Source organism: Vulpes vulpes, chromosome X, assembly GCF_048418805.1.
Source record: "Vulpes vulpes isolate BD-2025 chromosome X, VulVul3, whole genome shotgun sequence".
Classification (NCBI taxonomy): domain Eukaryota; kingdom Metazoa; phylum Chordata; class Mammalia; order Carnivora; family Canidae; genus Vulpes; species Vulpes vulpes.
The window spans coordinates 30,570,207-30,586,699 of NC_132796.1; the positions used below are offsets into that span (position 1 = coordinate 30,570,207).

Here is a 16,493-nt window from a genome sequence, read left to right on the forward strand (position 1 = left end):
CAAGGTAGATACAGTTGTCAAATTCATACTTTTCTTCAGTTTGTATATCTTCCTTGCTAGTGTTCTTGTATTTAATTGTGCTCCTATTATTGCAATAGAATACAATTTTAGTTTTGAAATGTCTTTCTTCTTCCACTCACTATTGACAGGATTCCTGCTGCCAAATGCCAGGTATTCATCTGGAGGCCAATGCTGCCCTGGTAGGTAAAGGACAGATCATCTCATGTAAAAACAGAAAGTGCAGAATATGTCATCACTCACTGATTTATTAACATGAATGAATTTATCCCTAAGCCAATCATCTGGACCTACAATTAAAACATTTCCTGATTTGAAGGATGGGAACAGAAAGAATAAGTCAAGCGCTCACTAGCACTGGAACATGACACCATGAAGGTGGCTGGAGCTATCATGAAACATCAGAGCCACCTGGGGAAGGAGAGATGGAAAAATAAAAGCAAAAAGGAGAGTCTAAAGGACCATGATGGGATCCAAGCAAATCTACTCTTCTTTCTCTGAAGTATCCCAAGGCACTGATTCTGATTTTGCAATTCATTCCTGTCCTCTAAAAGAACAATAAAATGGTTTGTAGCAACCAACACTTGAAAAACCAGAGGCACCTTATTGGTTTTTATGCTTCTACATCTATGCGACAGACCACACTGATCATGGGAACAAGACAGCAAAATACAAATGCGATCTCAGCCAAACTTTGACACTATGCTTCCTGGCTTTCTCAGTGAGACAAACTAGTAGAAGGTAGAAGCCAAATGGAGTCCAAAATCCACCATATACATGTATCATGTTAGAGAGTTTTCAAAAAAGAGATGTATAACATCTGGCCATAGCTTTTTAGGCATTTTCCTGCCAAACTAAGAAGAGAATAGTGAGAGGAAAGAGAAGACAGAAAAAGCAAAAGCTTACACTAGATAATATCTTAGCATTTTCTGTCGTGTTATAGTCCCTAAATTTAGTTTCTTTCTTTCTTTCTTTTCTTCTTTCTTTTTTCCTTCTTTCTTTCTTTCCTTCCTTCCTTTCTTTTGTTTGTTTGTTTGTTTTTTTTCCTTTTTTAATGATAGCACTAGGATTTATTAAGCTGTGTCTTAGTACAGGTTCTGGGGCTTGCCCATGATGCTCTTGATGTATAAAGCTCCGCCATTCTTCCAATTCTTCTTGAACAATGACATCAGGAAATTGACAGTTAAGTGGATGCTGTACACAAGCTCATCATCTGTCATTTTTATGTGGCCAATAGCTAGTGCCAGACACTGCATCTTCTTCATCTGGAATTTGATATGGGCTTCACTTCATCTACTTTGGCCACCATGTTCTCATTGTGGGTTAGCAAGGAAGGGAAATTCCCAGCTTTATGTAGGTCTGGGTCCTAGGATTCGTAGGATCTGCTTAATTAGTGATTCTTTTTTTTTTCCTTTTTAAATTTTATTTATTTATTCATGAGAGACACAGGGAGAAAGCAGAGACATAGGCAGAGGGAGAAGCAGGCTCCCTGCAGGGAGTCCGATGGAGCCCTCAATCCCAGGACCCTGGGATCATGACCTGAGCCAAAGGCAGATGCTCAACCACTGAGGCACCCAGGTGCCCCTTGATCAGAGATTTTGAAGCCAAAAAGGCATCATAGCTCTTGTATTTTTTTTTTTTTTCAATTCTTGTTGAGTGTCTGCAGCGCTTCAATGTCCATGTAGGGAATATCCACAGCCTTGGACTCATCATAGTGTTGCTAGTTCCCCAGAATACATATGGAGAACTTGAGGTGAGGACTGGATGTAAGCCTGATTGTGCCCAAGGAGAAGCATCTGTCTTTCTGAGGGTCAGAGTTCTTCAAGTCAATCTGCTGCTCCACCATCTCCAAAAGCTTCCAGCACTTGCACTGGTTCCTGTGCAGGACTTCCCACACAGTCTCCTACAGGGTGTCAGGGGAGACTTTGCTGCTCAGCGTGCTGTGCTGCAATAACTGGAAAAGAGCCTCACTATGTTTCTTAAAGAGAGATAGTATGGCACAGAAATACTAAGCAAAGATTCTAGAAACAAATTGCCATAATTCAAATCTCTGCTTTGCCACTGACAAGTTATGTGAATGTCAACAACTTACTTAAACTCTTTTGTGCCTCAGTTTCTTCCTTTGTAGAACAGTAGAAATAATTGTACCTTTATCAAATGTTCTTAGGGATTAGAAAAGAATACATATACATATACATACATAAATATATACATACATACAGGCATATATACATATACATATATATGTTGTTAGTATTTACTTTAAAAAATTTTTATTTATTTATATGAGAGACAGAAAAACAGCTAGAGTTAGGGGATGGGGAGAGGGAAGAGAGAGGGATAAGCAGACTCCCCACTGAGCACGGAGGCCAATGGCAGGACTCCATCCCAAGACACTGAGATCATGACCTAAGCTTAAGTCACTTAACTGACTGAAGCATCCAGGTACGCCAGTGTTAGTACTTTTTAAAAAGGAGTGCTGTGTTGTTCAGCAGTTATTAGATGATATAGAAAAATGAAACTGATCACCATTTTACATTTGTGCCTTGCATCTTCTAGGCCAGCTGTATAACAGATTTTCTCTGGGGCATGCTTTATTTGAAGATTAAAAGGTAAATGTCAGGGGTGTCTGGCTGGCTCATTCCATTAAGTGTCTGCCTTCAGCTCAAGTCATGATCCCAGGATCCTGTGTCAGGCTCCCTGCTCTGTACAGAATCTTCTTCTCCTCTCCCTCTGCCCCTCCTCCTGCTTGTGCATGCTCTCTATCTCTCAAATAAATATTTTTTTAAATCTTTTTTTAAAAAAGGTAAATTTCTATGAACACAGTGCTAACATGCAAAATATGCTCCCTACATTATTTTTCCTATGTTGAAAACTCTGTTTTACAAAATGTGAGGGTCAGGGATAAGGTAGAGATGAAAATTACCATATTAAATAAGAGTGATAAACATTAATTGAGCCTCTACTAGATTAGCACATTTCATTTATTCTCATTTACTGCCTATACCCATCCTGAAAGGTTAAATATTATCTGTCTTTTCCAAATAAGAAACCTGACATTCAGTGAGGTTAAGTCAATAACTCAATGTGACACAACCAGAGAATAACATAATTGGGAGTTGAAGTCATGTTTATCCAATTGCATAAAATGATGGGGAGACCTAACATTTATTGAGTGCCTTCTGCATGTTCTATGCTAGGGGCTGCACAGCACCATCACCCATTGATGGCCTAACAGTTCATTATGTAAGGAGTATTTATATTATCATTCCATGGATGAGGAAATTGAGGATCAGAGGAATTGAATAACCTGGCTCAGGTTTCAGAGACAATAAGTGATAAGTAGATTCAGAGTCTGTTTTCCATGTAACATGGGAATATAAAAAGCAATCATATTTTGATGATGAACTTTGATTTTTAAAAAATCATTTTTGAAAAAATATTACATATTCTTAGGATACATAAAATAAATCGAAACTAGATTTTATGTAAGGTGATTACATAAAGTTAGTTATTACAATATTGTTGGAAGCCCTGAAATAGCTGCACATCATTTAAATGACAAAAATTAAAGGATGGCTTACTCAGGATATAAGAAGTAGTTTGGCTTATATTCAAGAAGGAAGAGAAATCTCAAAGATCTCTCAATTAAAAGAAAGAAAAAGGAGTGTTTTGGGGCTTAGTCAGTTAACAGCCAACTCTTGATTTTGGCTCAGGTCATGATCTCAGGGTCCAGGAATTGAGCTTCATGTCTGGCTATACACTCAGTGGTGAGCCTACTTCAGGATTCTCTCTCTGCCTCTGCTCCCCACCGCCCCCTTAAATAAACAAAGAAATAAATCTTTAAAAAGAAAGAAAAGGATTTCTTCATTTATTGATATTTTAGAAAATAATATATAAAATATATTTTATAAAAGTAAAAATGGAGTAAGCTTGTTATAAATGCTTTGTGTTTAGAAAAAAAGTTGTTCTCATGGGGGACCTGAGTGGCTCATATGGTTCATATGGCTTCCTACTCTTGATTTTTGGCTCCAGTCATGATCTCAGAGTCCTGGGATGAAGCCCGGCCTCACCTCTGCCCTTCACACAGAGTCTGCTTGTTCCTTTCCTTCTGCTTCTCCCTCCCCATCTGCTTCTCCTCCCTCTCATGCTCTGTCTCCTTTCTCTCTCAAATAAATTAATAAATAAAATCTGTAAAAATAAATGTTTTTCTCAGGTCAACTGTTATGATTATGGGATATTGTCTTAAGAACAAGGATAATGCTAAAAATCAATAGAAAAATAACCTTCACTTTACCTTGAAACCGTTTTCAAAGGGATATTTTAAGAAAGCATTGAAAACCAAATTGTTTGGCTTCTGAATATGTTCTTTTCGCAATAATAGTTAAATAGGAAATTGCAAAGTATGAGACATGCCATTTTGCCATTACAATGTGGTAGATAACATAAATATTCTTCCCAAAGTTAAATGAAAATACAAAACTAAATGGTAATACTTGTGTTTGGCATCACTTTTTAAAAATGCACAGGGCAAGTGGTGCTTCTCATTACACATAATATTAGAAATCAAATTTTGAATTGAATTTGTCACTTTAAAGATGGCAGCTGGTAATAAATATCTTTCTGGAAAGTGTATCATTTCAGAGAGTGGCAGAATGTTGACTATAAAAACTATTTCTATCTTGCTTTAATGTAGGCCTAACATAAGAACAACTTTATTGTGCTCACATTAAACATTTTATTTAGACATTAAACAGAAGTTTTCTGATGTCAAGTCTTTACCAAAGCTGAATAAAAACTTGTTTGCAATTGTTTGGATGAGGCTTTCTTGTGCCAATGTCATAATAGATCTCTTTCCAGTGTTCTAACTTCTGAATTGCAAATTTTTAGAAATGTGTTTTAGCTATAATTCACACTTTTGAGAATTAAATGAATACAATCACTTTTCAAGCAAGTAAAAAAACACTTTTACAGCTCCTATTGAACAAAAATATAAAGTGTTTGTTAATTATGTTAAAATTAATCATTGTTACTTATCTTCTGGAGCTACAAACTTAACTATTTGTTACTATTAAAGGTCATGAGTAATAGGACTAAATTTCAGACTACTATATTAAGAATGTTCAGTGTAGGGGCACCTGGGTGGCTCAGTGGTTGAGCCTCTCTGTCTTTAGCTCGGGTCGTGATCTTGAGGTCCTGGAATTAAGTCTCACATCAGGCTCACTGCATGGATCCTGCTTCTCCCTCTGCCTATGTTTCTGGCTCTCTCTGTGTTTCTCATGAATAAATAAAATCTTTAAAATAAAAAAAAAAAAGAATGTTCAGGATAGAGATTAAACTTACTAAATATTACTGGAAATCACCTTAATTATGAGTTCTCAGGATTTAATTCTCTAACATAAACAAAGTTAAAGCAGCTTGTGGACAGCTTGAACTGTGTCCATGTAGTGTGCTAGAACACTTAAAGACTTGCCACTGTAAGTAAATGCTATATGAAAATATTCTTGTTGTTTAATGTTTGAAATATTTTGGTCCATCAGTCAAGGTCAACATACTAAATTTTTAACAGCAAAATCTTTCCAAATAATGTACAGATTCAGTACAATCCCAATCAAACCCAATCAAGTTTTTTTTGTAGATATTGATGAACTTATTCTAAAGTTTATACAGAAGAGCAAAAGAGGGATGCATGGATGGCTCAGTGGGTAGAGCACACAACTCTTGATCTCAGAGTCATGAGTCCAAGTTCCAGTTGGGCCTAGTGCTTACTTAAAAAAAGAAAAAAAAGGGATCCCTGGGTGGCGCAGCTGTTTGGCGCCTGCCTTTGGCCCAGGGTGCGATCCTAGAGACCCGGGATTGAATCCCACGTCAGGCTCCCGGTGCATGGAGCCTGCTTCTCCCTCTGCCTGTGTCTCTGCCTCTCTCTCTCTCTCTCTCTCTGTGTGACTATCATAAATAAATTAAAAAAAAAAAATTTTTTTAAAAAAAAAGAAAAAAAAAGTGAAAGATACAGAATAGCCAACACGCTATAGAAGGAGAAGAACAAATCTGAAAGACCAACACTACCCAACTTCAAGTCTTACTATCAAGCTATAGTAATTAAGACAGTGTGGTTTTGGTGAAAGAAAAGACAAATAAGTGGATAGGACAGAATGTAAAGCTCAGAAATAGACTCACACGAGTATCAACTGATCTCTGACAAAGGAGCAAAAGAAATACAATGCAGCAAAAGTAATCTTTTCAAAAAATGGTGTGGGAACAACTGGACATCCATATGGGAAAAATTAATCTAGACACAGAACTTAACACTCTTTACAAAACTGAACTCAAAATGAATCACAGACCAAAATATAAAATCCAAAACTATAAATCTCTTAGAAAATAACACAGAAGAAAGCCTAGATGATCTTGGGTACAGCAGTGACTTTTTTTGACATAACATCAAAGGCCTGATCCATGAAAGAAATCATTGATAAACTGGATTTCATTAAGATGAGAAACTCTGGCTTGTGGAAGACATTGTCAAGAGAATGAGAAGACAAGCCAAAGGCTGGGAGAAAATATTCGCAAAATCACATCAGATAAAGAACTATTGTATAAAAATAACTCTTAAAACTCAACAATAACAAAACAAACAACTACATTAAAAAATGAACCAAAGACCATAATAGACACCTGACTAGAGAAAATATTTTGATGGCAAATAAACATATGAAAAGATGCCCCACATCAAATGCCATCAGGGAAATGAATATTAAAACATCAGTGAGAGGGACTCCTGGGTGGCTCAGTGGTTGAAAATCTGCCTTTGGCTTTGGTTATGATTCTGGAGTCCTGGGGTTGAGTCCTGCATCAGGCTCCCCAGAGGGAGCCTGCTTCTTTTTCTGCCCATGTTTTTGCCTCTCTCTGTGAATAAATAAATAAAATCTTTTAAAAATTAGAAAACATCAGTGAGATATCATTACACACCTATTAGAATGGCCCAAATTCAGAACAACACCGAAATACTGGCAAGCATGTAGAGCAAGGGAAGCTCTCATGCATAGGTGGTGGGACAGCAGAGTGTTATGGTCACTTCAGAAGACAGTTTGGCAAATTCTTTCTCTTTTTTCCCAGCATTATTGGGATAAAATTGATATATAACACTGTATATGTTAGAGGGTACAATGCGATGATTTGATACATGTGTGTGTTGCAAAATGATCACCACAGCAAGGTTAGTTAACACATCAGTCACCTCCCATAGTTATCATTATTTATTTTTGTGGTAAGAATCTTTGAGATTTACTCTCTAGTAACTTTCACATATATAGTACAGTGTGGTTAACTATAGTCGCCATGCTGTACCTTTGGCCCCAGAATCTGTTCACCTTATAACTGCTTACCTTATGCAATACTGTTCTATTACTTTGTCTTCTGTGTCTGAGGGTCTTCTTTCACAAATTCTCCACTCCTCCTTCATGTAGCATCCCCCAAAGTTTTGTTTTACCCCTCTGCTCTTCTCTTGTCCTGTACCTCGTTCCTCAGATATCTTACCATACTCACAAATCCATATAGCATCTTTTTAAAAAAGATCTTTATTTTTTTTATTAATGAGAGACATAGAGTTGCAGAGACATAAGCAGAGGGAGAAGCAGGCTTCTTGAAGGGAGCCTGATGTAGGACTCAATCCCAGGACCCCAGGATCACGACTTGAGCCAAAGACAGGTGCTCAACCATTGAATCACCCAGCACCCATCCATACAGCATCTTGTTCCATATGACTCCCAAACTAGATCTTAGATCAGTCTCCCCCAGAACTTCAGTTCAAGATTAACAAATGCCCATTGGACATTTCCTCAGCCATTAAATGATACAAATAACCTTGCTTCCCCAGACATATTTTAACTTCTCATTTCTCTGCTTTTGTATTGTAACAACTTTCCTATTTACTTGGCCAGGAAATACTATCAGTGAGAGCTTTGCCACTTTATTAAAATTCCACATTCACCGGGTCCTAATAATTCATCACCCTGCCTACTAATTCATTCTTCATTCTTAAGATCAGGATAGAGCCGATGATAGATCAACTCAACTCCTATTTCCTCTTTATGCTTTGCTCAACACTGGCCTCTTGCAAGCCATTTTGTTCACCACTAACAGAGTTACAAGGATAAATCCCTGCTTGCATCACACTGGTGTACTATCAGAAGAGTATCAAAGGCTGAAAAATGTCTATGAATTAAAGTTTAAACCTCTTGTTCAGGAATGTACATTCCTTCACCATCTGGCATCATTTACATCAAAGGAATGCCCTCAGAGAAGGATTTCATTGAAGTAGATGGTGCAGAGGGACCACTGGACTGACTTGTCAATACTCAATTCACCATAAATGTGGCCCTGGCAGAGGGCAATAGAGCAGGACCTGTCATGGGTTTCCAACCTAGCATCCATGGAGTCTGGCCCCCCAAGATGCCCAAGTATAGGATTCAGAGGATTGAAAAGTGTTGAAGAATCAGAGGAAAAAATAACATTTATGTTTTCACTAACATCTCACTGAAATGTATCGTTTCCTTCAAGTATGAATGTGGACAACCTAATGAGGAAGAAGTACCTATGACTAGGTCACCAGTAAACCTCCCAGGTATTTGGAAATCATGTAATGGTTGTGATATACATCTTGGAATTATAAAAATTATGGGACCACTCCCTATATTGTGTTGTTCACTATGTTAAGGAGCACATATCCTACATCACAAATGCATTTCATTTTTATTTTGACAGCACTATTTCCAAATTATTGCTTTCCTTTGCTATACATATATTTTTATTTATATACAAATAGTATTCTGGGTATATATTTTTTTAGACTGCCAAAAGAATCTGTGTCAAAAAATGGGCTCAGAACAGCTATACTGTACATAGTAGGTTCTGGAAGTAGGGAACTGATAACACAGAAAAGTGGTCCTGAAGGTGGCCCTATAAGTTTAAGCACTTACCTGTTTATTGTTATGGAAGTTTTCTTTTTAAACGTATATTATTGTCCTGATATTCATAAGCTGGCGAGCATCAAGCTGATAAGGGTAACATCCTCATAAGAAATTCAGACCTGTTGTGCCTGAGACACACACCTCAGAAGTATGAGTTCTATGTAAATTATTAAAGAGCAACTGGAGAAAATTATCAGAAAAACGATGTGCAGGTTATACCACATTATACAACCTCTAATTGTGCAAGTTAATTTTCATAATACTGCATTAGAAGTGAGATCTCTCTATCTTATGAACATGCATCTTTTATAACCATCTTTAAATTACGTTTGTGAATCATATTATGTCATTGCAATCAAAATAAATTTAAGGATGCTGTTACTAAAGCACAAGTTAACCACTTAGGCCCAATCATATTCACTTAAATTTGTCTTGTGCAAAACAAACTTCTTCCTGACAAAAATGGAAATCTACTTGCATATTTCACTACTTCAAGTAAATAACAGGCCATACTACTACATTTCTACAACTTGTTCTGTAGCAATTCTGCAATAATAGACAGTAAAATTGGCTTTTCTAATTATAATTTATATCCACACCAGAGAGGTCATTTTTATTGTTATTCAAAAAAGAATCTTAACTTTCATCATGTCTGAAAGTGTGATATCATTAATATTATTTCTGCCATGGTCTTAAGAAAAATGAACTTCACACATAGTGTGTTTGCTTGCTTGCTTTGTTTTGCTTCTTTTTCTCTCACTGAGATGATGTGGTATTTGTGAAACTAGCTTTCATATTTTCATATGTAGGACAACTTATTTAATATATTTTCATTTCCTGATAATCTGTTGGCAAAAAAAGGTAATTTTGACCTCAAGATTTAACTGGGATTTTATCTGCTGAATTTTCCCCTCGCTTTAAATTACTGGCATCACCTGCTCTAGGGTCTCTCAGTGCCATTACCATATTTGCCTATTTTTTCTCCCTAGTCTCTCTCTATCCAATCATCATCAAATGTACCTGTGGTGCAAATTATCAAGTGCCAACCAGGAATTACTCCCTCAGTTGTTGGGGTCCTGTAGGGTCCTTTTGGCTACTAGCCTTCTGTCAGGTTTTCCTCAGCTGAAGAAAACGGCTACATCCAAGATCATGCTTCTTTCCAAAGCAAACCAACTTTCAATGACTGACCAACACAGGGCTATAAAGACCTGGCCCATTTGCCCTGACTGGTGGCAATTCTGGAGGGTGAGCTCAGTTGTTGCATGCCCCATGAGGCTGACAGAGGCCTCCATTGGGACTGCATCCCAGCTCAACATGTACCTACCTTTCTCCATTTCTGTTTTATACTCTCTCCGCCCCCACCAACACACACACACACACACACACACACACACACACACACACACACACACGATGGCATCAGCAGTTCCTAATAAACATCTTGCATCTTCAAAACTGCTTCCTCTGGAACCCAACCTGTGACAGACTCTTTTACTGTTTATTTCTCTTAAAACTATCTTCCTGTTCCTCATGGACCTATATTCATTTACCATTAACTTTGATTTCAAGTGGCCATTCTACTTTTAGTCCACATCATGGTGGCTTTATTTTTTTTATTTTTTAAAGATTTTATTTATTTATTCATGAGAGACAGACAGACACACACACACACACACACACACACACACACACACAGAGAGGCAGAGACACAGGCAAAGGGAGAAGCAGGCTCCATGCAAGGAGCCCGATGTGGGACTCGATCCCCAGTCTCCAGGATCACACCCTGGGCTGCAGGCGGCGCTAAACCGCTGCGCCACCAGGGCTGCCCTCATGTTGGCTTTAAAATAAATGTTCCTCCCACAGACATGTGGATCTTGATTGGAGGTCAGTAAAGGGACACATTTCAACTTCACCTTCTCTTAAAAATTTTTCCTATTCACCTATCTGCCGTGATGCCCATTGAAGCACATACTGTTCCTAGCTCACCTACTCTCCACAATGGTTCTCATATCCACTAATGTTTTCCTGCATCTCTCTGCCTGAAGGCATTCTTTGTCATGGGAGCATATGTAGCCTGTTTATGTCAGAAATATTTAGGGGATAATATCTCAAGGGTGTCCCTCAAATAATGGGATATGATGAATACATATCCAGCTTCTTCATTGCATATTGTGCAATTCTGAGGGGTATTCCACATTGTCTCTAATAAGGTCCCCAGTGAGGTACTCCAGATTTTGGTAGTAATCTGTTTCTAATTCTACCTATTATTGGCTTTCACTCTTTGGGCTCCTACTTTCCCACTTCAGGTGTTTCCTAAGATAACAGGTGTTTCCAAATGAATTATGTACATTCAAATCCCTGTTTCAGAGTATGCTTTGTGGGAAACTCAAAATAAGGTACTTAACGCTAATAACTGATGATCTAGAAAAGGAGTGAACAGGCCTGTGTGCCAAAGCTGGCTTGCCATCTGTTTTTGTAAGTAAAGTTTTATTGGAACACAGTCACTCACATTCATTTAGATATTGTCTAAGGCTGCTTTCATGCTATAACAGTGGATTCCAGTAGTTACAACAGAGACCAGATGACCTGCAAGCATAAAACCTTTACTCTCTGAACATTTACAGAAAAGATTATTGTTACATGATCTAGATTATTACCAAAAGCTTCTAGACGATCTCCCAAATTTAGGTGTTCTATCTCTTCCTCACCATTTGTTTAATATATTAATCCAGATTTCTAAATTTATTGACTCATGCCTCTTGACTCCTTCTGAATCTTCAATGGCTCCCACTTCAAAAAGAAGTAAAACAAAAACTCCACCCTACAAATTCTGCCCATATGTCATTCTCCATTCAAATCATACACACCTTCCAAACATACCTCTTTATTCACTATTTATAGAAATTGCCTCCTCTGTGTTTAAATTAAGGTTGTTTCATCTGCTGAAATGCCCTCCTGCATCCATATTGGTTGATAAATCCCAGTTCATCCTTCAAGATTCAGATAAATCCCTATATCTCCTAAGAAGACTTCTCAGATCCACACTGTTGTGATTAATCTCTTTCCACCATGCTCCCCAGCACTTTGTTTAAATTTTCGATATATCAGAGTATACCTTGTACTGAGATGATTTATGACTATCTATTTCTACCACCAGATATAAATTCCTGGGAGGCAGAAGCCATATCATATCCATCTTTCTATCCAGTAATAATATTAAATATAATTAAAAAGCATAGATTAGAGTCTTTACCAATCTGAAAGGACACCTGAGCAAGATTCTGAGGCCCCCTAATACACTATGTATTAACTCCTTAGTTGTTACCAGATTACTGGGAGATCCAGAGGGTTCTGAGGGAGGGCCTGTGGTGGTTAGAATGGCAAGGGTTACACTATAATAAAAGCAACTATTGCAGTATTTTAACAAGCAGAACATAACTGGTTGAAGGTCAGCCTTGTTCAGAACTACTGTGCTTATCAAGGGTTTCTTAATTATAGATCCTTGGTGAATAATTGCTTTATACTTAAGAACAATTGAAAATGAATGCAACTTTTTTTTTAAGACTGCTGCATGCACACACACACACACACACACACACACATATGTTAATACACATCTTTGACCAGAACAAATAGGGAGATTTTCATATACGTGTGAAAATTTATAGTCTAGTTTTCTTATGTTATTTCATATTAGTTAACAGCTGTTCAAAAACAATTGTACTTAGTGTTTAAAAGCATGTACAAGTCTTCCAATAGTAATATCAATAAAAATGAAATTAGCCTTTCCTTGACTGCTCAATTTTTTTCAGAGCATAATGGCAACATTAATTCAACTGTAAGGGAAAACTCTGGGCAGAGCTATCATAATCATGTTTCACAAATATTTTTCAAAATAATAAGACCTGCAAATCTCTTATGTAACCAGCAACATTTACAGTAATCCATCCTCACTTTGCATTTTACACCCTGACTTGCCTTTACTTCCCTAAATTCCTTCTGAAATTTTCTATGCAAATATGTCAGAAGAGCACATATTTGTTAAGCATGTCTTGAAATGTACAGCCTTACAAATGATAATTAGACCAGTACAAAAAAGCTTATATAAAGGAAAAGCATATCAAGTGTAATTATTTAATTATTCTGTTCATTTCAATAACTACTGGCCCAGAAGCTTCTTTCATGGTTGTCACAAATATTCTTAATTCAACAATGCACAGTTCATGATCCCTCACGTGTTCCTTCTCATAAATAGCAGACTTTGCTGCCTTATATACAACAGGACACTGAGGTTCATTATGTTTTGTCTAAAAATAATCATGCCAATTCTGAGGGAGTTGTTGCTCTTCACAAAAAGAATAGTTCAATTGTAGAGTTGTCATTTGATGATTAAAAGTGAAATTCATTTAGTCAGTTTACATCCCTGGATTACATGCAAAAAAATGACGAAAGATACTACTTCACTGAAAGTTTTAAAATAGATTTATACTACTCTCTTGTGAAATTTTCCCCCTAATGTTATAAAGGAAAAGAAACGTAAAGCAATAGACTGGAAGTAGAACAAGTGAGCCAGAATTCCAGACGAGGACACATTAAAGTGAAACTCAGGTAGTGTTCATAAAACAATCCTACCAGCCACTGTTGTTACTTTATCTCATAGAAGCCATATATGGATTTTTGAGATGAATATTTCTATTCTCATGACCCTGAGATCATGACCTGAGCCAAAATCAACAGTTGGACATTTATGGACTATGCCACCCTTTTTTCATGAATTCTTAATGGACTTTGTAAAACAAAATTCTTGAAAGTTATGAGAAGATTTCAGAAGATGTTAAGGACTACTGTGGTGGTGACATTTGATGTGAAGTACACCCAAAGTTGAGGAGTGAGCCAGTGGATGCCTCCATTACAGTATGTTCTGTTACAGTAGCAAAGGATGATGGAGTGAAACAGAACTAAAAGTTTATGCCATGTTTATGCCTTTTAAAAATTTCCCTCCTGCTCACTAATAGTATTTGAATTCAGTCTACTATTTATGCACTATCTTCTTTGCTCCAGTTCTCTACATCTTCTGTGTTAGTTATGGACCCTCCCATCAAACAATTTTTGATTCTACCTTTCTTACCTGGTTCAGTTCCTTAGTTTTCTGTGATCTTTCTGCCCATCCTACCCACTCTACCCCTAACTGGGTTCAAATTTATCCATATCTTCCTACCTAAGCTTGAACTGCTATTTCCTTAAATATTTGCTCAGTCATCTGCAAATCTATTCCCCAGACTCAAAAGAAGGCAAATGGAACACGGATAGAACATCACAGATAAATTCAGACCATTATTCTTCAACTGTCATTCATCATAAGTTTATAACCTAAACTTGTCTCTCTGCATCATTTATTTACTTCTCTACTATCATTTTTGAAAAAAAGATTTTATCTATTTATTTGAGACAGAGGAGAGAGAGCATGTACAAGTGGGTGGAGGGGTGGAGGGAGAGGGAAGGGCAGACTACCCTCTGAGAAGGGAACCTGATGTGGGGCTTGATTCCAGGACCATGGGATCATGAGATGAGCTGAAGTCAGACACTAAACTGACTGAGCCACCCAGGGGACCCTACTTTAATTTTTTAAAATATGCTATCTAATCCCAGAATCAAGGTTTTCTTTTATTTGTCTCTTGCCATTATCTTTGGAAATGTAAGGTGATGTCATAAAAATGTCTGATAGTCATCTTGGTAATTAGCATAGAGCTCATGGTCAGTTATTTCAAATGTGCCCTTGAATCTCTTACTTATTTGATGTTCCTCGATGTTACAGAAGTTTATCTATCGTAGATTAACCTCACCCCTACTATTTTATGCGAATTCCTGCAAAATGGTAAGGAAAGCACAAATATGGGTTATTCCTAAAATTTTGTGCACTCTCACTGTCTTTTCCACCCCTGCTTTGCCATATTTTCATCAATTTCATGTTTTCCTAACATGGTAGTTTCCAAAGGACTCTTCAGATCTTTCCCTGAGCACTTTAATTACCAAGACTCATCTCTTCTCATGTTGAGTAGACGGTCTCATTTCCTAGTCTCTGTGGTAATCACAGATACATAAGATTTTGTATGCGAATGTTTACCTGGCCCCAGCTCTGTATGATTAATTTAAAGAGCAGAACATACACATACACAAACTTTTCCACAGGCTACACCTGATCTCACTCAGTATGGGTTGCATTGATCTCTAAGCTGGAGAAACTATGGAAATCCTGAGAACTTTTTGCACTCATATTTATATCCTCAGCCCAGTCAAAGTCATTTGAACTTTTTAACCTATGTGAAAGCAAAACAAACTTGGTTTGACTAACCATTTTGATAATCTTTGTAATTGGAGTAGTAGTAGTGTTTGTAGGCTGGCTTGGCATACAAGTCCTACAAAACATACTTTGATTTTTCTTTTGCCTCTGCCCTTATTTGTCCATATCCATTATCACCACTTTAGTTCATGATTTTGTGACTTAACGGCTAGATTACTGCAAATATCTACCAAATTGATTTCATAAACCTAAAATATTTTCTCTAATCTTAGACTGCCATTGTAATTTTCCAAAGAACTATTTTATGTTATACTTCCACATAAAAATTTCTCATGACTCCCCAGTACTCAGTGAGTGCTGCAAACAATCACTGACATGAATATACCTTTGCAGCCTCAAGTCCCCAAATTTCCCAAAGGTGCAGTGTCTCAGTCAATTTGGAAAATTCCATATTCTGAGAATTTATTCTTGTCATCCACTTTCCCTGGATTTACAACCACCTCTAAGTTTACATATAAATGTGCTAGTCATTCTCCAAGCCTCAATTACAGTGCTAGCTCCTTAGAGAGGCTAGTAGATTGCCTTTCCTTAATACCTTAGCTTAAAGGGATCCATCATTTTAAGGATTCTTTTTTTTAAAGATTTTATTTATTTATTTATTTATTTATTTATTTGAGAGATAAATAAAAAAAATTAAAAAAAAAATTAAAAAATAAAAGGGGATCCCTGGGTGGCGCAGCGGTTTGGCGCCTGCCTTTGGCCCAGGGCGCGATCCTGGAGACCCGGGATCGAATCCCACATCAGGCTCCTGGTGCATGGAGCCTGCTTCTCCCTCCGCCTGTGTCTCTGCCTCTCTCTCTCTGTGACTATCATAAATAAATTAAAAAAATTAAAAAAAAATATTTGAGAGAAAGATCACAAGCAGGGGAGAGTGGCGGAGGGAGAAGCAGACTCCCCACTGAGAAAAGAGCCTGATGTGGGGCTCAATCCCAGGACCATAGGACCAAGACCTGAGCCGAAGGCAGATGCCCAACTGACTGAGCCACCCAGATGCCCCATTTTATGGATTCTTAACATTTATCAGGCATATGGCACTCACTTTCCTCTAGGGAGGAGATTTCTGAGCTTGAAGAATATTCTCGACCATTTATTCTGGTGCATAAAAACAATATTTGGATCTTAACAGATGTTCAGGCAAGTGGGAA

At 37.4% G+C, this 16,493-nt stretch overlaps 1 pseudogene; it reads right to left on the reverse strand.

The window, feature by feature from the left end:
• Nucleotides 1-1,103: 1,103 nt before the first annotated feature.
• LOC112919005 (large ribosomal subunit protein uL1 pseudogene) overlaps nucleotides 1,104-16,493 on the reverse strand; it is an 85,615-nt pseudogene continuing 70,225 nt past the window's right edge.